The 22,355-nt window shown below is 46.2% G+C and overlaps 10 non-coding genes across 10 annotated transcripts; all 10 read right to left on the bottom strand.

Annotated features, from left to right (window-relative positions):
- Positions 1-10,940: 10,940 nt before the first annotated feature.
- Positions 10,941-11,013, bottom strand: TRNAV-CAC (transfer RNA valine (anticodon CAC)). Its single transcript has one exon. It is a non-coding gene; the product is annotated as a tRNA-Val (tRNA).
- A 105-nt stretch (positions 11,014-11,118) lies between these two features.
- On the bottom strand, positions 11,119-11,191 carry TRNAV-CAC (transfer RNA valine (anticodon CAC)). Its single transcript has one exon. It is a non-coding gene; the product is annotated as a tRNA-Val (tRNA).
- A 103-nt stretch (positions 11,192-11,294) lies between these two features.
- Positions 11,295-11,367, bottom strand: TRNAV-CAC (transfer RNA valine (anticodon CAC)). Its single transcript has one exon. It is a non-coding gene; the product is annotated as a tRNA-Val (tRNA).
- Positions 11,368-11,898: 531 nt separating this feature from the next.
- On the bottom strand, positions 11,899-11,971 carry TRNAV-CAC (transfer RNA valine (anticodon CAC)). Its single transcript has one exon. It is a non-coding gene; the product is annotated as a tRNA-Val (tRNA).
- A 6,025-nt stretch (positions 11,972-17,996) lies between these two features.
- TRNAV-CAC (transfer RNA valine (anticodon CAC)) lies at positions 17,997-18,068 on the bottom strand. The gene has a single exon. It is a non-coding gene; the product is annotated as a tRNA-Val (tRNA).
- Positions 18,069-18,164: 96 nt separating this feature from the next.
- TRNAV-CAC (transfer RNA valine (anticodon CAC)) lies at positions 18,165-18,237 on the bottom strand. Its single transcript has one exon. It is a non-coding gene; the product is annotated as a tRNA-Val (tRNA).
- A 98-nt stretch (positions 18,238-18,335) lies between these two features.
- On the bottom strand, positions 18,336-18,408 carry TRNAV-CAC (transfer RNA valine (anticodon CAC)). Its single transcript has one exon. It is a non-coding gene; the product is annotated as a tRNA-Val (tRNA).
- Positions 18,409-18,506: 98 nt separating this feature from the next.
- TRNAV-CAC (transfer RNA valine (anticodon CAC)) lies at positions 18,507-18,579 on the bottom strand. The gene has a single exon. It is a non-coding gene; the product is annotated as a tRNA-Val (tRNA).
- A 99-nt stretch (positions 18,580-18,678) lies between these two features.
- TRNAV-CAC (transfer RNA valine (anticodon CAC)) lies at positions 18,679-18,751 on the bottom strand. Its single transcript has one exon. It is a non-coding gene; the product is annotated as a tRNA-Val (tRNA).
- A 98-nt stretch (positions 18,752-18,849) lies between these two features.
- TRNAV-CAC (transfer RNA valine (anticodon CAC)) lies at positions 18,850-18,922 on the bottom strand. The gene has a single exon. It is a non-coding gene; the product is annotated as a tRNA-Val (tRNA).
- Between the last annotated feature and the right edge of the window lie 3,433 nt (positions 18,923-22,355).

Here is a 22,355-nt window from a genome sequence, read left to right as displayed (position 1 = left end):
ACTGCATAAACTTCTGTTCCACGTTCGGCACGCTGTAATGAGCCGCACGCTGCAGTTTGGGAGAAGAATGAGCTCACCACCTTTGCAGATGTTCTACTGAAGAGGATTAGCAATGGTTTTTTTTTCAATTATGGTTTACATTAAAACGATGATACTTGCAGTTTTTATCCGAGGCTCAAATGCGTTATATCCGAATTTCACTCGCAGGTGCCAAATTTGATACCAATATGTAGATCCCGAAACGACTATTCGTTTGGTGCCAACCTCATCCCTCTGCGACCACTGGTTCGGCCACCACGGCCCTCCGAAAACCGCCCTTATTACGGTTTCGAGGACCAAAGGTCGTCAGTGCGAATCCCTCATACATATTAGGCTTCAACACGGCTAGTAATTTTGTGCGCCATAGCGTGCCGATTTGTTTTTCCATCACTCCGAACCCTCTGCGTCAAACGTGTGGGCCACAATTTGGTCACCAATGGCGACGTTAAGTGGTACCAGTCTCGGCACCATCCCGGATGGCGTGTGGCGTGTCATTTGGTAATCCTCCTGGTTGTGGTGGGAATTCTCGCTTCGGCGAGAGCGGGTATCTGTTCTCGCTTCGGCGAGCGCGGCTTCGGCCGCTTATCTGTTTTTTGAGCAGCGTCCGCTCCGGCGGACGCAGTTGTTGCTGCGACGCGCGTCTTTTCTTTCCTTTTTCTCTTTCCTCTGATCTTTTAACTCTCCTCTATATGCACGTGGCAGCGGTGGTGGTGGCTTGGCTCGAGCCAGTAGCAGGCCCGTGCAATTTCCTTTTCATCCTTCTCTCAGTCACAACAACAACAACATAATCCTCCTCAGAGTATCTGTCCTCGCTTCGGCGAGCGCGGCTTCGGCCGCTTATCTGTTTTTTGAGCGGCGTCCGCTCCGGCGGACGCAGTTGTTGCTGCGACGCGCGTCTTTTCTTTCCTCTCTCTCCTTCCTCCGATCTTTTAACTCTCCTCTATCTGCACGTGGCAGCGGTGGTGGCTTGGCTCGAGCCAGTAGCAGGGCCGTGCAATTTCCTTTTCATCCTTCTCTCAGTCACAACACAACAACAACAATCCTCCTCACAATTTACTGCTCGTTGTTGGCGACTCCTGAGGTGGTAGTCTGTTGTGTTGTATCTTGCTTTTGAGTATTTATTTCCGATAGATTAGTGGCTTTCGTTTGTGAATGATTTGTTCAATGTCTGATTGCGCATTGTAGCTTCGTATGCAACTTCTGTCTTGGCATAAGCTGACAGTATTATAAATAAAATATTATGTACATATATCTATATATAGAGAGAGCGGAACGACAGTGGGTCAACCGGCCCTTCACTGCGGCGTCTCGAATAGGCTAAGTCGCTTTGGGAGGTTAAGCCCCATTAACAAACGGGTCACACATTTTGCATTCCCGGCTAACATGAGGCCATATGATCGGCCGCCATCTTGAATCTAGGACGGAACAGTATAAGAAATGTTCAAACGTTAGTGGTAAGAGCTAACGCTCTTGAAACGATGCGACAATTAAGTCGCTAATGTTTAGCGATGAAAACAGTTCTGAAAAAAAAAATACCATTTTTGAACGGGAAAGAGTTTATCGGCGCAATTTTTGTAGTCAAAAGCGTTCCCCGTTGGTTTCCTATGGCAGTCTTAACTGTTCGATGCGAGAGATGGAAACACTATAAAAGATAGATTTAGCTCCATTTCGCCAGAATGAACCATTACCTTCAATATATCTATACCAATACCATAGTTCTCCAATATTCAAAAATTTTTGTACAAGAATGTTGGGCATATGAAGGTCTTACGCCTTGTCTTCTCTTTTCTCACTTCTGTTGCAGTGCCGTGTTTCAGCATTTTTCAATACCGTTTTAGTGACATCTATACTGGTTGAAAATAAAAGAAATTTAGAGGGGACGTGTGCGCGTATTTCACATCCCGAAGCGACACACGAACTACAAGGCACACGTAGTGGCGGCCTCCGGATCAATTTAGACCACTTGGGGCTCTTTAATTAACGTGCGCTGACAACGAACAGCGCACGGGGGTTTCTGAATTTCTCCTTCATCTAAACGCAGCCGCCACAGACGGAATCCTAGAAACTCTAAATCCACTGAGTCACGAGAGTGGGTCAGGAAATTGTGGTACATTCTCGTTTAATATGAACTGCAGCCCACGGACAACAAGCGTTGTGTAGTTATATCTCTACAGCTTCTTAACTGCACCGTGATATGCCTTGCATAGACTTCTACTCTATGGTTTACCAACTAGCTGCGTGACTGTGTGCAACTATCAGGCTCTGATACTTTCATTAAGGAAGCTCCCATCGTGAATAGCGTGCTCCAGTTCGCAATAAACGTGAGTGTACGCCGTCTTGCCACGCCTAGGAAAGCGTTGCAATAAAAAGATTTAAAATTGTAGATATGTCATAATGGCGTCAGATGTGTAGAGATTGGTATACACTATGCGGGCAAGGCTACACAAAGAGAAATTTATTGTGTACTCAGGAACATGTATTACTTTTAGAGTGTTAGCTCTTATGCCCGCTTTATTCAAGGTCGGGTTAGTATGAAACACAGGGTCATTATTCAAGTGGGACCAGTGGGTGGTACCAGTGGTACGCAGATTGTGGACCACCTAATTGGCGTAGAATGTTCGGAGTGGTATCAAACGATTCAGCGCGTTACAGAGCATAAGATTACTAGTCGAATCAAAGCGTAGCGCATAAATAGGATTCGCACCGGCGACCTCTGATTCCCCAAACCATGATTTCTTGCAACTTCAAACGTACATTACGGCCAAACTAGTTGACGTAGGACATTCAAAGTGGTGTCAAACAATTTTTCTTGCGCTGTATACGTTGGCAAGAAAAGTGTATATCCGGATATAACGAAAAATGTGTACCGGATATAGCGAAGATGGCTAATGACGCATTATTCGTTCGATATTGGTAACGCTCGATGCTCATACGCTGCCTCAGCATTTTACTCTTTTTTGTTGGTGGTGAGAGTGGCCGTGGGGGAGGGGGGGGGAGGGCAAGCATTTGTAGCGTTCACAGTTGACGCAGGTTTGGATCCAAACGTTTAAATAGTAAGACATAGCTTTAGGTATAAAAAGGGGTGAGAAGGTAATTAAAAAGAGACCCAAAGGCAACACTGAGCCAATTTTATCTCTCTCTCCATGTACCCCTCTTCCCTCACAGCGCGTTACAGAAGTGAACACAAGTGAGATGCCCCCAAGAGATTAAATATTGTTTTTGTAGTTGGGTAACTATCTTATCGGCGCCTCCACCAAAGCACGAATCAGTACCGCAGCAGGGTATTAAGTTCAGATAAATCAGAAACGCACCTGACACGCACTCAACAGACATCTGCATAAAAAGCAACAAGTAAGCAACTGAAACAAAAATAGAGAAATTCTATGTATAGCCAGCGTTTCCCCGTCAAAACACGGCTTGATGCTGGAGTGCACTCCGATTCCAAAAAGAAACATCATCTCCGTGTTGTGTTTTGCTCCTTAATTTTTTGCCCTAAATTCAAGGGACACAAAAACGTTTCGCACTTTCCTTGAACCAACTCCAGCTTTTACCGCGAAAGAAGAAAAAAAAAGAAGAAAAAAGCTGTCTCTCGCATGGCGTCGGTAGCTCGTTCTCGTTTGTCGCCTTTGTTCTCTGGGATTTTTGAAAACTTCTCCTTATTTTTCGCTCTTGAATGCCTTGACAGTCAAAGTTGAAAGCGTCCTGCGTAGGCGAAAAGATGGAAAAGCCTGAGAAAACACAAGTCCCGACGTGCCACGACAAATCATTCGCCTTTACCTCAATACATAATGCGCCTTGCATTGATTATTTTCTTCGGCATTTCTTATTGGCTTCTCTTCCTTGCAATAGCTGGGCCAGTTTAAAAAGATAAAAAAGCAGGAGATATCTACATATGCATCTGCGACGTTAAGTGATACGAAAAAAAAAAACAGGGCGCCAGGTCTCACGGCCGTTTCTTTTGCGACGGTGGAAAGGCAACAGACAATGCAGACCGCGGTTATATTTGTGCATGTGCATTTTGCTTCTTTTTTTTCTTAGTCTGTCCTTAGGCGACGTGGAGTCATTTGATCACAGTCACCGCGCCACTGCGATTCACCTCCTCTCAGTGGCAAAATAGCTCTGCAAGCAAAAAAAAAAAATGATGGAGCCCTGTACAGGCGTTCAATACTTTAGAAACGGGAAAGAAATTTGGCATTTCACTAAAGATTAAAAGCATAATCAAGTTCGTCGCAAAGCGCAGTGAGTATCGTATTACTTAAGTTTGGTCTGTGTGAGTTTTCGCCTTCTTCTGCTTCTGCGATTTTTTTTTCTGTGCTAATTATAAATGTGCATTCAGCACATTGGAGGGAGCGGGGCCATTTTTTGACATATATCAAGCGAAAAAATGAAGTCTCGATACTTGTTGATGCCCTTCTTGCAGGAGCAAGCTTGTTGGCCCGAAACCAAGGCAAAGGTCAACTGACTGCGGATACAGCTATTGCAGTCTTACGAATAGGAGAACAACGAACAAGCTGGAAACATATCAGCTGATCTTTCAGCCTGCTTGCCCCCAAACCAGTGACGGCAAGTAAAGAATCCAAAGCTAACCGCTTCACGGCAGGACATTTCCGCACCGTTTTCATTCCCCCGTTTATTTTGTCTTGACGTAAGCATCCACGTAAGTGTTTCTTTTTACTTTTCGTTTACAACGACACGGCAACCAGCCTTTTGCCAGCCTCAAAAAGAGTAGTGATGGGAAATTGTTCCCTAGTGTCTGCAAGTTCAATATTGCATTAACACTTGCCCTCGAGGTTTTCGATTCCTGAGGCTTTTCTGCCGCTTCAAATGAATTAAACAGGCCACAGTTTGACGAAACGTGAATTTTAAATGCAACACCCGACTTCGCCTGAGTAGCCTAAGTAACCATTATTCCATAACTTATCACCTCTGCCAACATGATTATGACAGCCAGATTCGCGCTTTCAAGATAATCGACAATTTTTTTTCCCGTATGGTGGACTTCAAACAGATGATAAATAACATGTTCATAGACTTGGAACTATAGCTTAATCAAATTGCCATTGTGCCTTAGACATTCCGCATGCACACTCAGAAGAGTTTGGAGTGCGCACTTTATACATTGTTTATCTACCTCATCTCAGAAGAGAACAGACACAGCGCACACTAAACCACCCTTACAAAAAAAAATTTAGAGAGTCTCTAGAGTGTCTATAGACTTCTGTCTATAAAGTCTATAGACTGTCTATAGACAAAAGTCTATAGGCAATATAAATGCCGTAGACAGTCTATAGATATTCTATAAATTTATGGCCATACACTTTTAATAGGCTTTTGTCTATTGACAATCTATAGACTATGCATAGACAAAAAGCAAAATCTATAGGAAGTCAATAGAGTCAATAAGAAGTCTATTGACTGTCTATAGATCATTTTTATAAGGGCAGACTTAATGTTTACCGACAACACTAATAAAAAGTGCTTCGCTGCGACCGTCTCCGCTCAGGCTTCGTCCTCACTCCGGACAAAATTGACCAACGGCGACGGAACAGGCCCCGAAGGAACGGAACGGTACGGAGCAAGCCCGTACCGATTCAACCACTGAACCCAACGAATCCGACCTTGACGCCTCAGCCCGGGACTGGACCCACAAGCGGACCCCGCTCTAGCGCCCAGCTGCCCGATTTGCGGACTCACTGAGAGTTCTACCACCGAATCTCATTTGATCTAGGAATGTTGGACCCACTGACCTATAGGGAGCTCCACCTCGACCGTACTGTGAGGCCGACGTACGAGACCTGTATTCGGCTACCGGGAGGATCGTCTAACTCTTCGAGAGCGGTGGTAGACTCGTTTCTAGCTTTCGCCGAGAAGTCGAGCCTTCTCCGCCGCCTGCTACCATTCTCTTCTCATCCTCTTTCTCCCTTTAGGCCTCAGAGCGACCCGTCTATAAATAAACATGCCTTCACTCACTCATTCATTCCTGCCATTATCTCCTCAGCAACAGCTTTGATTAAAACACTACCAGCTCAGAAAGCGGGAATGAAATAAAGCTGCATCCAGCATTCACGCAGTGTTTGTTGGTTACCATGAAGCGACGTTAATAAGATTTTTTTATATCTGATTTTGAATCTTATTCTCGAGAGCAGAACAACCCGTATATTATCGAGCATTGCTCTCACGCTGTGTTTCTCGTGGCTTAAAAAGTGCTGAAGAAGAAACCAGAAGTCCGAACGGTTCTCTGTGCGCTTCTGTAGCTTCCAAGCCTGGCAAAAGTGTGAACTTCATAAAGAAGTACACGAGAGTCTCGTGCACTTCTCTTTACCTCAAAAAACCTGTTTTTAAATTAGTGGCGGGCTTCCCTGAAACACTGGGTATATCCTTATTCGCGTAGAGTTTGGACCACCTCTTCCTGAAATAAGGCTTTCTTTGACGATCTACTAATGCCAAAAGCGATGCGAAGCACCGAAGACGCTTTTCTTACACGTGTCGTTCAGTAGATGGATTTCTTCTCACCACGCAAAACACTCCGCACATCGCACAGAACAAGACGGATCATACGGCGCGCATAATGGAACCGCACAAACGAAAATAGGGACGTAGGAAGGGAACAAATGGGACAGAGCGCGGATCAAACGGCGCTGAGTTTGGTACCTACACAACTCACGCATGTTAATAACAAGCCTGTATTGTGTGGTGTTGGGCGCTCGCAACATCCGGGTTCCGAATGCTGTATATGCGAGATCACGTGTTGGCCCCAATCATCTTTTACGAACCGCTATACCACTGTTTCAGTAGCTTACTTAGTACAACTCTGGACGCGCCTAAGAGCCCGTAGCCGTGAAATGTGGGCTGTTTACCGATGTCGCACCTGTGCAATAGCCCTGCTTAAACGCGCTAAGGGCCCTTCCAAGCCAGGATGTAATCAACACGCCTTTGTTCTCTAATCCACCCTGCGCTCATTCTGTTTCTGAGCGTTATGGATGGTCATTTTTCTTTCCGTAATTAGCTGAGCCGCTCTCGGTCTTATATCGAGAGCATACCCTTGTCTCCGAGAGACTGCCATGGCAGGTTACTCACTATACGTCGGTCATATGCCGACCTTTTGCAAAAAGCATGATAATGCGCCGTTAACAACTTCTGAGTGCGTGCCAAAGACATTTCAACATATTCTTATTCCCCTGCTAATTTCTTTTCCGTTGATAGTGTCTTTACGTAATTAAAGCATTAGTTTTCGCGAGTCTTTTAAACAACAGTGTACTTTTCTTCCTTCCAATGCACAAGCGTACAGTTTTACTTTGAATGCTTGGTTCTGGATAATTTTCTGAAATTGAAGTCTAGAGTTCCAAGCTCTAACACGTCGTCACCATATCAAGAGTTTCCGAAGTATTCCATTCATATACGTAAGTCTTTTAATGTGGTGAAAGTAGTTCTAGAAGACATGCAGTAAATAGCAATAAAAAAATGATTCTGCTTCCCAGTCACTCTTTTTGATTCGTATTTTTTCGCGTCTTCATGTGACGGATATTCTAAATGCGCAGTCTTCGTTGGTATCTTATACGTATGCTTTTTAATTATGCAATATCTGATCGACTGGTGATATTTCAACAAAAAAAAAACATTACGAAGTCTATAAAAACGAATCTACATAAAGTTATTAAATTTATGACTATTTTCTACGAACTGAACTTCTTATTTCTTGGCGAGAAAATAGCTAAATTTATAATCGTTGCTTCGAATTCACATCAGCATTTAGGTAAGGGAGGCAGTTACTTAATAAATATAGGACGCAATCCCAAGAGGCACAAGTAGAGGATAAAAGATCAAACTAAAAACAATACCTACTTATTTACTTCAGATGACTTTCGCTAAACAAACGCTTGATACGTCGCAAGCGGGGCTAATAATCGATCCGCGTTTTAACGACAGAGACCAGGGAAAACATACCAGGATTACTGGTCAGCACCAGCCATACTGCCCTCTCCCATTCCAGAGACATTGCCCTTCAGGGGTAGGGACAGCCATGGCTAAAGCCTCCAACCATTCCAGCTCATCAATAGCGAAAGCCGACCGTTCCAATCTGAAAGCAGTTAGGGCGATCATATGCACCAGTGAGATATGCGTTACGTCACAATTAGATTCGGTAGCGCTAGGCCCCCACCAGCTAAAGACCGGATGATGTCATCGTGGCTTTATCTCCCAAAAGTAGACTGCCACACAAATTCCTTAAACACTCGGTTGATCTCCCTCACATTGGCTCGATTCAAAAGGAAACATGCAGGGTGTGCCACAGTTTGGCAAATACCAACACATTGCAAATGGCCGCTCTCGCAAATATCGACAAACCTCCACCTAACCATCTATTCGACAGCTTTATAATACGCTGGCTCTCGCGTTCCAGTACGCGCATTATTTTGGTATGCAAGGGAATTCCAAGGTAAGTACACGGGCCACTTGAAAACTTTAGATTCTCGTAGGCCTCAGGATGGCATCTCCAGTCACCATGCCATAAGCCCTACAGATTCGGCACTGGCCGCGTTTCCGTCGAGACGAAAAACAAAAGCGCTCGTTTACTTAATCTGTTGGAAGACCAGAAGTGGCCTAAACCAGTATGCTCATCTGCAGTTGCCTTTCTCATAGTGAAATGTGTTTTGGGGAGGCGAAAGCAGACAACGAAGGACTGCTTTGAAAAAGACGGCTGCCGGTCGAGCAATCGACTGAAGGTCCTTCTCTAGTGGTTCTTATGAGAGTTGAAACGTACAACCCCGAGCGGCAACACAAAACCAAGCAAATGCGGAGCACCTTCTCGCAAATCCGATGATGTGATTAGAAAAACTTTTATTTACACATGTACATATGGGAATGTTAATGATGATGATTTTTTATGGCGCAAGCGCACCTATGGCCAAAGAGCGTCATGGCACAAGGGTTTTTATCTTCAACTGAAGGTGGGGTCAAAGACCCATTTTCCAAGCATTTGACGCTAAATAAGTCGAGCACCAGACCACAGGCAGTTTCTACCTATTTTATCTAGTTTCTACCTATTTTATGCCAGAGAAGTTTAAGTTTGACCCCTTTCGGTTCCGGGTCCCCGACAACAGAGCGACGGCTTTTGACCAATAACTCTATATGACACGAGTTTTCTCTTTGACAGTGCGATTCGGAGCTTACCATTCAGATATGCGACGTCTGAAATTCTTCGATGGAACTAATTTTCTTCAGGTCCACAACATTCTGCAAGGTATCCCTGAAGTCTAGGCGCGCATGAAAGAAAACAGAGCCAAGGAGTAGCTTTATACCCAATTCTGGACGAAAGCATTTTTGAACGGGAAACAGTTTATGACAGCAATTTTTAGATATATTGTAAGATTTCACTACAACAATTAATATATCCTCACACGTCTCGTGGGCAGGCGTGTATTTTTTTGCTTTGAACGTTTTTGCTATCGTCCAAAGCTTTCCCAATTGGTTTCCTGTGGAAGTCATAACTGCTCAGTGCGAGCGATGGAAACTATGTAAAAGAAAGATTTTGCTGCATATAGGAAGAATGGACCATTACCGTCAATATTTCTATTCTAGTATCTCAGTATCTCACGTTATTCTAGTTATAGTTGGATACAACTTAAGTCTGCAGTGAAGCTCCGCCCACATTCAGCCTCCGTGCAAAGAATCCCTCCACGACGAAAAAGTAGTGCACTGCTTAAACGTCTCTTGTCACATAAATAACAAGCTTACCACAAGAAAAAGATTATCAGCTCTATAATTTTGACACCTGAAATGTTTGATATGTGGTCCTACTGCCTCAACATGAAGTGGATAGACCCCTTGTTGCGGAGAAGATCGAGAAACGCAACAGAATGGAACGGCGTCCTCGTGTTTCTCCGAAACGAAGATGGAAACAATCATTTCTAGTGTGTTCTCAAAGTCGTGGAAAAGTCTGCCGAAAATCTGTATACTGCGTCGCTAACGGCTCAACAAAGCAACAAACGAAACCAAAGCAAATGTTTCCACCCCGGGACAAAATCGTGGACCTTGCGAGTGTACGGCGATCATGATAACCGCTACACCATGCAAACGGGAATGGGAATTGAAAGTTTTTGTTTGTTCCAGAGGTTGTTTCCGCGACTGACAAAGTTTTTCCGCTGTGTGTGTAAAAACCCACACGAGACAATAAAAACAAAAGCAAAATACTTCCGACTGAGATCGAAACGGGGACCTTGCATGTGTGAGGCGATAGCCGCTACACCAAGGAAACGGGAATGGGAGTCTAGATTTCGTGTTTTTATTTTCTTCATCACCTGTCTTCGACAAAGCAAGAACTAAAAAATGCAGCGAAATAGACGCAGAAGAAGTTTAGAGGCTACAAAGAAGTAGCCTACCATCTCTTGAGCATTGGCGTTTTGAGGTTAAAATTCTCTAAGTTCCGTCAAAGGTTCCAGTCGCAGAACCCAATCAGGTGTACTTTCTTGCAATTTCACCGCCTTCAAAAACTCGTCAACACTGTAGCGAAAATATATTGTTTCAGGACGACCATCTGGGTACAGTGATAAATGGCCGTTAGTGAGCGCCATATGAACATAATTTGCTCAAAAGGAACGGTCGTCCTCATTTCCTTTTCGCAAATACCTTATCATTCAATCATACCGCCATTACCTATTATTTATTGACAGAGGATAGGTACATGCATGTCTTCATGAAGCTGGGGCCTCAGAACATAAGCCGAGTCCTGGAAGGGGTCCTTTGATTACACCTCTGATAATTACCCCTCCTTCGTCCCGTGTCTAGCGCTCTTTTACTTACATATGAGAGAGATTTGTTGTTTGTTCTGGAGGTCGTTTCCGCGGCAGACAAAAAACATTGCGCTAAGTATGCAAAAACACGCCCGAACAAATAAAACAAAACAATGTTTCCGCCCGGGATCGAACCGGGGACCTTGCGCGTGTGAGGCGCACGTGACAACCGCTACACCACGGAAACGGGAATGGAAGCAGGGATTTCTTGTTTGTTCTGGAGGCTGCGTCCGCGACTGCCAAAAATTTTTCCCCTGGGAATGTGAACAAGTAAAAAAAAAAACAAAAACAATGTTTCCGCCCGGGATCGAACCACGGATCTTGCGCGTGTGAGGCGCACGTGATAAAAGCTACACCACGGAAACGGGAACGTGGGCAGGGATTTCTTGTTTGCTCTGGAGGTTGCGTACGCGACTGACAAAAACTCTTCCCCTAGGAATGCGAACAAATAAAAACAAACAAAAAGAATGTTTCCGCCCGGGATCGAACCGGGGACCTTGCGCGTGTGAGGCGCACGTGATAACCGCCACACCACGGAAACGGGAATGAGAACAGGGATTTCTTGTTTGCTCTGGAGGTTGCGTACGCGACTGACAAAAATTCTTCCCCTCGGAATGCGAACAAATAAAAACAAACAAAAAGTCGGAGGCTTATCAAGGTTAAGCCCAGTGGATGCGAAGCAGCCTTCGTTTTGCATTCTTATTATTAACGTCGTTAGCGTTTGGAGGCATCTTGACCGCATACACGCTCGGCGCAAAGACGCTGGCGCGGTTGCGGGCACAGAGACTGACGCGACGGCGGGCGCGCGCCGCTTCATCCCTGGCGTGACGTCACATATCACGTGATGCAGCGATGGTGGCGCCGCCGCCGCGTCGCGCGCGACGGTGCGAACCGAAGCGTGGAGGCCTCCGCCGGGCGACGTCTGACGGCGCGATATGAGGCCCCATCTGCAGCCGGTGTGACGTCATCACGTGACGTCACATCATGTGATCTCACTTCAAGGTCAATGGTGGGCACCGCCGGGCGTCGCGCGAAGGCCCGAAACCTACGTTAATATGCTTCGCATAAAAAATGTTTCCGCCCGGGATCGAACCGGGGACCTTGCGCGTGTGAGGCGCACGTGATAACCGCTACACCACGGAAACGGGAATGAGATTAGGAATTTCCTGTTTGCTCTGGAGGTTGCGTACGCGACTGCCAAAAATTCTTCCCCTGGGAATGCGAACAAATAAAAAAAACAATGTTTCCGGCCGGGATCAAACCGGGGACCTTGCGCGTGTGAGGCGCACGTGATAACCGCTACATCATGGAAATTTTTTTTCCTTTATTGGCGATTTTGACACAGAACCAAGATTACACAAAAATGTAAAACACCTCAGCCCAATGCGGCTGATACAATTGATTAAAATCTTTTCAATACAGCCAAGTCATCTAGTATAGAGAGCCAGTCAGGCTGTTCAGCTTGTGCTCGGTATACTTCTCTCAGGCACACGACACTTGCAATGAAGTTTTCTCGCACAGACCGCACGTTTACATCTGCATGCCGCACCTGCATTCTGGTTTTCCACAAGCTGTGGAGGCTGACCAGCATCAGTAAGTCATAGGGCACTCCTGTTTCATTTTGAATGTGCAAAAATCTAATACCGTAGGGGTCCAGGGGTAGATCTATCTTGATAGTTCTTTGGAGGACGTCCCAGTGAAAGATGGGGTCCCAACAATCCAGGAATACGTGTTCTATTGTCTCGGGCTTCTTGCATAGGATACAGTTAGTTGTCCAGGGGACGAAAATCAACTTTTCGTTCAGCCATGTTTTAACAGGGAGCGTATTTGAATGTAACTGGTAGAAAAACGCTTTCATAGATGGGTTAACTGGCATGCTTTTAACTCTTTTTAAAACATCCTGCCCTGGACTCCCACAGTGCAGGCTTCGGTAAAGAGGAATTGGCATCATTACATCCACTAATTCCTTATACAGCTTTTTCTTTGAAGTAGTCAAGAGAAAACCGCACTTGGAGAAGCTTGAACGAGTGTACAACCTCTCTCGTGTACCCCACGACGGATCCACGCATATTCTCACTCGAAGACACCACAATTTCAGGAAGCAGCCTCTGCAATCGCAGCTGAATAACAGTCCGCAAAAAACTGTCCGACTGGTCACGGAGGAACATAAATCGTGATACAACCTGGCGTAAAAACAAATGAACAAGACCAAGGCCACCACCTTTGACAGGAATAAACAAATTGGTGTGACTGGTTCGCTCCCATGTCGACGCCCAGAGAAAAACAGCAAAGACGCGGTGAATTCTTTGAATATTGGCTCGGGATGCACTCAATACATTCATTAGGTACCATATCTTTGACACAAGGAAAATGTTACAGACTATTAGGATCGGGTGAGCGTGGTCGGGCCGGAGAAGGGACGAGGAAGGCGGGAGACGGGGTTACGAGTAGAGAACAAGGAAAAGGAGAAACTTTATACACGTATATTTACATTATTTACAACAAAGGGTAACTGAGAGGGTCTCTCAGTGTAAGGGAGAACTTCTTCAGGAGTCAACAGGAGTGCTCTCGAGTCTCAAAACAACTTCCCGTTAAATAGTCTTCGTATTCCCCAGATCCCTGTCTGGGGAAATAGTTCGAAGAATGACGTGTCCAATCAGACGGACCGTTGTGGATACTGTTGATACCGCCCACGGCAGGGGCGGCGCTGGGCCGTGGGGGCACTCTCGCAGCTCGGTTGATGGGAGAGGGTAGAGGCTCAGTAATTAAACACTGCTGTTTTTCACTCAGCACACCACCACTCTGTTCGTTGACCCGAGGGTCGACTCGGCCACGGAACGCCGCCATCGTCGCCGCATCTTCGGCCTTCGGCGGTCTTTGACTTCGCCGCTGCCACCATGGTCCCACGGTCCTGGAAGGTCGCTGCCTAATCCACTTAGGCAGCAGGGGAACCGCGAGCTGCCTTAATACACAAGGCAGGGGGGGAGGGGGGGGGGGCATCCCAAACCCAACAAGACAGAGGCGCGCGAAAACATTGATAGCTGCCTCCCTTGCCACGAGTCGGCCTTCTCCTTAGCCCTTGACGCTTCATCGTTCCAGCAGTCGTTGGGATCCCGATAACATTCGAGAGGCACGCCAAGATACCGCGTTGGCAGTTTTGACCACTGCAACCGACAGAAGTGTTCCGGTGCATCATCCCAATCACCGTGCCAAAACCCACAGCTCTTGTCCCAGTTTATCAGGCAGCCAGTTTGTTGACAGTACTTTTCGACTAGGCTGGTAACTTCAGTAACACTGTCCTTGTTTGAGCAAAAAATAGAAACATCATCTGCATAGGCGAGGACTTTCATATGGGATGACTGCAGTTGAAAGCCGGAAATACGGTTACTCTTAATTATGGTCAAGCAGAGTGGCTCTATGTAAGTCGCGAACAGTAGGGGCGAAAGAGGGCATCCCTGCCTCACTGAAGAATTAACTTCTATTCGGTCTGTCAACTCCCTATTTACGATTACTCGCGTGCTGTAGTTCGCATAAGCCATTCTCACGCCTTCCGCTACAACGCACCCTACGTTCAAATGGTCAAGAATGCAAAAAAGAACGTTATGTGAAACCCGATCGAAGGCCTTCGCAAGATCCAACTGAATCATTGCAATGCGCACCCCAAGGGCGTCACTGCATTCCAGTATGCTACGTGCAACGCGTATGTTTGTCACGATGCTCCGTCCTTTGATGCCACAAGTCTGCTGTGGTCCAACCAATGTTTTGATTACGCCCTGTAATCTCTTTGCTAGAACTTTCATATATATCTTGTAATCTACGTTGGTGAGGCTTATCGGCCGATAAGAGCCCACCAACAAGCGCTTCTCCGGGTCATCTGTTTTGGGAATCAGGACAATGTGTGATGTAGTAAAAGAAAGTAGAACTTTTTTGCGCTCGTACGCCTCAGAGAGCACATTGAGCAGAAACAGAGCTATCATGCATTTTAATTCTTTGTAGAAATTGGCGCTTAGTCCATCTCGGCCAGGTGCTTTTCCGTTTTGCAGTTCATCTATCGCGGATTCAATTTCTCCGACACTAATTAGCATCTCAAGGCGCACCTTCACTTCATCCTCAAGCCTTGGCAATAGGGGCAAAAAATGAACCAGAAATGCTTCATCCATCTCCCGCTTATTTCCGAGAAGGCCGTTAAAGTGGTCCATTATAACCTTCTGGATAACTTTCGTGTCGCTAGAAACTTCAGCCCCGTGTCTTATCTGCGCGATTTCTTTCTGGCGAATGTAACGCTTTTCGTCGGACAAAGCCCGTTTAGTCGGCGTTTCACCAGTCCACAATTTCTCAGACCTAGAGCGAATGACGGCTGCTTTGTACTTCTCTGTGTCTATTTGTTCAAGCTGGCTTTTTACTCCTCTCAATTCTTTCAAAAAAAGGCCGGGCTCAGAACTTTCCATGCAGATCAGGAATTTTAACTGCTCATTCAATTCAGTTTCCTTTTCTTTCTCTTTATGCTTATTAAGACAAATCTTTTCTATTGCTTTACGCTTCACCCATTCTTTGAAATCTTCCCACTGAACAGCCAAGCTGTCAGTCTGCGTCTCTAGTGAACTGTGCAGTTCATTTGTAGTTTCATTTATGAAATCTTCGTCTTCCAACAGCTTAGCATTAAATTTCCACAAGTGCCAGTTAAAGGTCTTATGTTTTTTTTTGTTTTTTTTTTTACCAAAGGTTGCGATTACGAGCAAGTGGTCGCTGAATGCAACAGGCTGCACATCACAGTTCATTCAGAGATGCACGAGTTCCGCAGACGCATACAGTCTATCCAACCTAGCATGGCTGTCACGCTGTAAATGTGTATATTGAGGGCTATTACCGTAAGTAAACAATTCGCCGATGTCTTCTAAACAATGGTCACGTACAATACTATTCAATAATTGAGCACTTTTTTCGCGCACCGGCAGCCGCTTCCTACGGTCCGCCGCTACACAAATACAGTTTAAATCACCCAATACCAGCAGGGTTCTGTCAAAAACAAAATAATATTCAAGGCGATTGAAAAACTCTTCGCATTCGGCTTCAACGTTTGGTGCATACACACAGATAACTCGCCAACACACATTAGAAAACGTAAAATCAACGACAAGACATCCACTGGTACAAGCGAAAAGAGACTACAATAATGCCTAGATTGTTGTCCATAAAAATAACGCACCCGCCCGAGGTGCCAAAAGAATGACAAACACAAACATTGAAGACTGTACGAAAGTGGGACACCATACGATCAGTAGCTTCCTCACTTTCTATTTTCGTCTCCTGGACAGCTACTACATCAAGCGCGTTGTCAGCAAGTAGACGATTCAGCTGACATTGGCGCCTCCTTGCACAAAGGCCTCTGACGTTCAAAGTTGCTACGCGCCGAGCTGTATCTATTTTCATCGCCATGTACTTGGAATAGAATGCCATTGAGGTGCAGCGCCCACTCTACAAAATTGTGCAACATTTTCTAACTCACGGTGTGCAGTGTACATGGTCGTTGATCCAGGAATCCGAGTGCTGACGTCGGGAAACCACACGAATGTCCCTCGCTAGCCTTTCCGGACCAAGGCACACTGTCTGCTGCGTACTTCCCACCACAACAAAGGAAAAAACAAAAACAAAACACGAAACCTCATTGAGCAGCTACGGAGGCGGCTTCCCCGCCTGCCGGGGTTCGGCCGGGATGTTCGGATGGGGCTACAACGTGGAGCGTTGAATCCCCGGTGTTTTAGGCAGCGGCTTCTCGCCGACGTTCTCATCATGGGAGCGTTTCCCGGCTGGAAGACCGGCAGCTTCCTGGCTGAAGTCTATGGCATCGGTGCTGATAGCCTCCACATTCTCCGGAGATTCGGCCGTGGCTTTCGTCACATCTTCCGCCTTGTAAATACTTCCTTGCTTCGGTTCAAGGCCCACATCTCCACTAGGCTTTACAGCACTGCTCGTCGTCGAACGGGTTCGATCCCGGCTGCGGCGGCCGAATTTCTTTGGAGGAGAAATTCTAGAGGCCCCTGTACTCTACGATGTCAGTGCACGTTAAAGAACCCCAGGTGGTCGAAATTTCCGGAGCCCTCCACTACGCCGTCTCTCATAGCCTTAGTCGCTTTGGGGCGTTAAACCCCATAAACCAACCAACCATCTTTTTCGATAGAGGCGTCAGCGAAGGTGCCTTTTGAGCTAAAACTTGGCCAGTTGCCCTGGCTGCCTCCTCTGCATCCGCCTCGTCCATCAGCAACTCAGATCAGTCTTCACTGTTCCCGGGACCGGCAATGCTCGCGTAACTGCGAGCACACTGGCCGTCTTCATGCCCGAACCGTCTGCAGGCACCGCACCGAGGGACCCGACACTCTTTGCGGATATGGCCTGTACCTCGACAGCGGAGGCACAACGGAGGCCTGCCCGGGACGACAACCAGCGCTAGCTCCCCGCCGACGTTGAGCTGATGCGGCAAGTCGTCAAGCTTCACGCCAGCTTTTAACTTCAGTGTGATGAGTCTGGTGGTTGAGCCCTTCTCCGACACGCCTTGTACTCGCCAGCGCTCTCGGGCCACTTCAGAGACTTTTCCGTACGGCGCGAAGGCGACACGCACGTCCTCGTCAGGCACGTTGTAGAGCAGCCAAGTGCAGCTTCACACGCACGTCCCGGTTCACAGGGTCAGTCACCAGGCAGCGCCGTTCTTTCACACGAAGTTCACCTATGCTGGCAATCTTCTTCACTGTTTCGGCTTCTTTGAAAGTGACGGCCCAGACATGGCTCATGCGATACGCCCCCAGGTCGATAACGTCCGGGAGCAAAGAATGCTGAGCCAACGCGTCCCGGAAATCTTCCACCCGATACGGGCGGGCCGAGATATCCGCGTGCAAAAAAAACTGTATTCAAATCGTAACCCCCTGTAGGCAGCCCTGGTAAAACAACCTGATACATACTTTCTTGTTCAGCAGACCTGTTACCGCGGCCAGACGCGGCCGCTGAAGCCGCTCCAACGGAGCCCTGCATCCTGCGTCCGTTCACTGGCGTGGCCGGAAGCAGAATCTCACCACGGAAACGCGAATGAGAGCAGGGATTTCTTGTTTGTTCTGGAGTTTGCGTCGGCGACTGCCAAAAATTCGTCACCTGGGAATGCGAAGAAATAAAAAAAAATAACGTTTCCGCCCGGGATCGAACCGGGACCTTCCGCGTGTGAAGCGCACGTGATAACCGCTACACCATGGAAACGGGAATGAGAGCAGGGATTTCTTGTTTGTTCTGGAGGTTGCGTCGGCGACTGCCAAAAATTCTTCACCTGGGAATGCGAAGAAATAAAAAAAATAATGTTTCCGCCCGGGATCGAACCGGGGACCTTCCGCGTGTGAAGCGCACGTGATAACCGCTACACCATGGAAACGGGAATGAGAGCAGGGATTTCTTGTTTGTTCTGGAGGTTGCGTCGGCGACTGCCAAAAATTCTTCACCTGGGAATGCGAAGAAATAAAAAAAAAATAATGTTTCCGCCCGGGATCGAACCGGGGATCTTGCGCGTGTGAGGCGCACGTGATAACCGCTACACCACGGAAACGGGAATGAGAGCAGGGATTTCTTGTTTGTTCTGGAGGTTGCGTCGGCGACTGCCAAAAATTCTTCACCTGGGAATGCGAAGAAATAAAAAAAAAATAATGTTTCCGCCCGGGATCGAACCGGGGACCTTGCGCGTGTGAGGCGCACGTGATAACCGCTACACCACGGAAACGGGAATGAGAGCAGGGATTTCTTGTTTGTTCTGGAGGTTGCGTCGGCGACTGCCAAAAATTCTTCACCTGGGAATGCGAAGAAATAAAAAAAAAAATAATGTTTCCGCCCGGGATCGAACCGGGGACCTTGCGCGTGTGAGGCGCACGTGATAACCGCTACACCACGGAAACGGGAATGAGAGCAGGGATTTCTTGTTTGTTCTGGAGGTTGCGTCGGCGACTGCCAAAAATTCTTCACCTGGGAATGCGAAGAAATAAAAAAAAAATAATGTTTCCGCCCGGAATCGAACCGGGGACCTTGCGCGTGTGAGGCGCACGTAATAACCGCTACACCACGGAAACGGGAATGAGAGCAGGGATTTCTTGTTTGTTCTGGAGGTTGCGTCGGCGACTGCCAAAAATTCTTCACCTGGGAATGCGAAGAAATAAAAAACTTTTTTTTTCTTTATTGCCGACTTCGACGTTCACAACAATATACAATTGATAAAACGTGTCAACCAGGCTTTGGCTGACACGGCATGTTGAAATTTTTTCAGTTGCGTCAAAACGTCAAGCGCATCAACCCATTCTGGCGGTTCAGGTAGTCCTCGATACACTTCTCTGAAACGTACAACACTTTGAATGAAGTGTTCCCGTACAGAACGAACTTCTACATCAGCATGGTTGAACTGCATTCTTGTTTTCCGCAAGCTGTGCAGGCCCAGGAGCACAATCGCATCCAATGGAATGCCATCTGCGTCGTGGAATGGTAAAAATCTTATGCCATAGGAATCTAAGGGTAAGTATTTTTTTAAAGTCCTTTGAAGAACATCCCAGAAGAAGATGGGGTCCCAACAGTCCAAAAAAACGTGTTCTGTGGTTTCAGCTCTTTTGCACAGAAAACAGATAGTTGACCAGGGAATGAAGATGCCTTTATCTTGCATCCATGTTTTGACTGATAATGTATTAGTGTGAAGTTTAAAGAAAAAGGATTTGACTGATGGCGATACTGGCATCTTCTTTACTCTCTTAAGAACATCTGCTCCTGGGCCTCCACGATGTGGGAAACGGTACATCGGTACAGGTAGCATTATGTCCACTAAATCCTTATGCAATTTTTTCTCCCTACGCCACACAAATATTCCATAGAAAATCGCACATGCAACATCCTATACGCGAGTACGACCTCTCGCAGATACCCTCTCACAGCCACACCCATGCTTTGGCACGAACACACAAGAAACTCTGGAAGAAATCGACCTAGCCGAGTTTGCACTACGGTGCGTAGGAACATGTCGTTTTGATCTCGGAGGTACATAAAACGCGAGACCACTTGTCTCAAAAATAGATGTGCAAGTCCAAGCCCACCTTTCTTCACGGACAAAACAAATTTTTTCGACTGGTCCTCTCCCAAGTCGAAGACCAAATAAAAACGGCAAAAACACGATGGATTTTTTTAATGTTGACCCGCGCTGCGCTCAGCGCACTCATCACATACCATATCTTTGCGGCAAGGAAAATATTACAAACAGTGGCACGTGAGAACATGGACAATTGTCGTCCTTGCCAAGCATCGGTTTTTTTCCTTGACTTTCGCTGCTTGCTCATTCCAGTACCGATCAGGCTCTCGGTAACAATCAAGTGGTACTCCTAGATATACTGTTGGAATGGTGGACCAGCGCCCGCCAATTTCCAACAACCGCCCGCCAATTTCGATACAGACAAAAGATACGCCTTTTCCGCCGCAGGACACTGACAGCAACATTGTCGATATTTCCAAATCCTTAAGTGATAGCGACAAACGGATTCTGAAGCATGGCCTTACATTTTGTCCAACTAACAATAATTTTAACGAGTATGAACTTCACAGAGATATCACAGAATTTGCGCGAAGATTGCGAATTAAGGAATTCTTTGCCAAAAAAACGAACACCCCGATTACTAACCTAGCTCTTTCCTGTAACACGTGGTCAACACGTGCTCACCCTACTGAAGTAACCAGCCTTAATCCCATCCCTCTTAAAGCCGAAAGCACATGGACGCCGGAAGCGCAGCAGAGTCCCGAATTAGACTTGTACATTAAATCTGTCGAAAGAAGTTATACACCAAACAAAGCAAGCTCGAAAACGCAGAAACGTCACCCCAACAGAACAGGCTACTCTGAACCACTTAGCTTCTAGAACCGATATAGTCATTAAGCCTGCAGACAAAGGAGGTAGCATAGTTATCCTGCCGGCCGAAAAATACAAAAATGAAGCTTTTAGGCAACTCAACAACCCTTGTCATTATAGGAAATTAGATTCAGATCCCACTTCAGAGTTCTGCAAATTGATTCTGAACAAACTGGCAAACTTATTATCACGGGAACTAATCACGCAGTCCGACTACCACTTCTTAAATCCGCTAAACAAACAGGCAGGACGCTTTTACCTACTTCCCAAAATCCATAAGGTTTCCGCAGAAGACTTGTTTACCGCAGATATCCCCGGCAGACCTATCGTTTAAAACAATAACACGCCCACAGAGAACTTATCAATTTTCCTGAACAACTATCTTGCAGATATTCCTACCCACCTCCCTTCCTTTGTCGAGGATACACCGCACTTTCTCCGCATAATAGAGTCTCTGAATCACGCTTCCATTATCCCAGCAGATAGCATACTTGTCACACTTGACGTCGCCGCTTTGTACACAAATATTCCCATAAATGAAGGTATCGACCCAGTCTCCAAAATTCTAACTCAGTCCTCACCCGCACGAAGTCCTCACCCGCACGAAACTGAAGTGTACCTCACGCTACTTGAATTGGTACTAACACTCAACTACTTTGAATTCGATTCTTCTCACTACCTTCAAGTATTTGGAACAAGCATGGGCACTCCCTTCGCACCCACTTACGCGAACATTTTTATGGGGCTACTAGAATCTCAACTTCTAAATTCATTTCTAAAAAAACCACTTATATACCTGCGTTACATAGACGACATTTTCATGATATGGGAGCATGGGGCTGAGAACCTAAAGACATTCGTCACACATTTCAATTCATGCCACTCTAGCATTAAATTCACCTTCAACTCCTCGAAAACGCAAGTCAATTTCCTTGACACCACTGTCCGTTTAAAAAATAGCAAGCTCAAAACCACACTTTACAGGAAGCCCACTGACCGACAACAATACTTAGATTTCACTAGCCATCATCCAAGACACTGCAAACAAGGTATATTCGTAGGACAGGCAACGAGACTAAGAAGAATATGTAGCGACGACGACGACTACCTGAAACACCTACACTCGCTATAAAACACACTAATCACCAGAAACCATCCACAGACAACCCTTAATAATGCGTTCCAACGAGCAACCACTTTGAAACGAGATGTAGTTCTTAAAAAACGAACAAAAGCTAACAGTCAACGACCTCCTGCACTTATAACGAAATACTCAAACGCGCTTCCAAACATAAACAATATCCTGCGGAAATACCACCCCATTTTAACTGGTAACGACCTTCTCAAGAAAATATTTCCCGACGCACCAAGGGTAACATACAGACGCAACACAAACCTGAAGGACATCCTGGTGCATGCTAGGCTCGGTAAGAAACCACCACCGACAGTAACTTCATGCTCTCGACCTAGATGCAAGACATGCAAACATTTACAAAGGGACACTACGGTTAAAAGTACGGCAAACGATTTCAGTTTCGATATAAAGACTAGTTTTGACTGCACATCGTCCAATATTATCTACATGCTCCAGTGCTCCTTCTGCCAGAAACAATATATCGGGGAAA

The sequence above is a fragment of the Amblyomma mixtum genome, chromosome 1, assembly GCF_055824585.1.
Source record: "Amblyomma mixtum isolate Tamu chromosome 1, ASM5582458v1, whole genome shotgun sequence".
Classification (NCBI taxonomy): Eukaryota; Metazoa; Arthropoda; class Arachnida; order Ixodida; family Ixodidae; genus Amblyomma; species Amblyomma mixtum.
The sequence above is the reverse complement of the archived record's forward strand: the minus strand, read 5'-3'. Positions and strand labels throughout refer to the sequence as shown.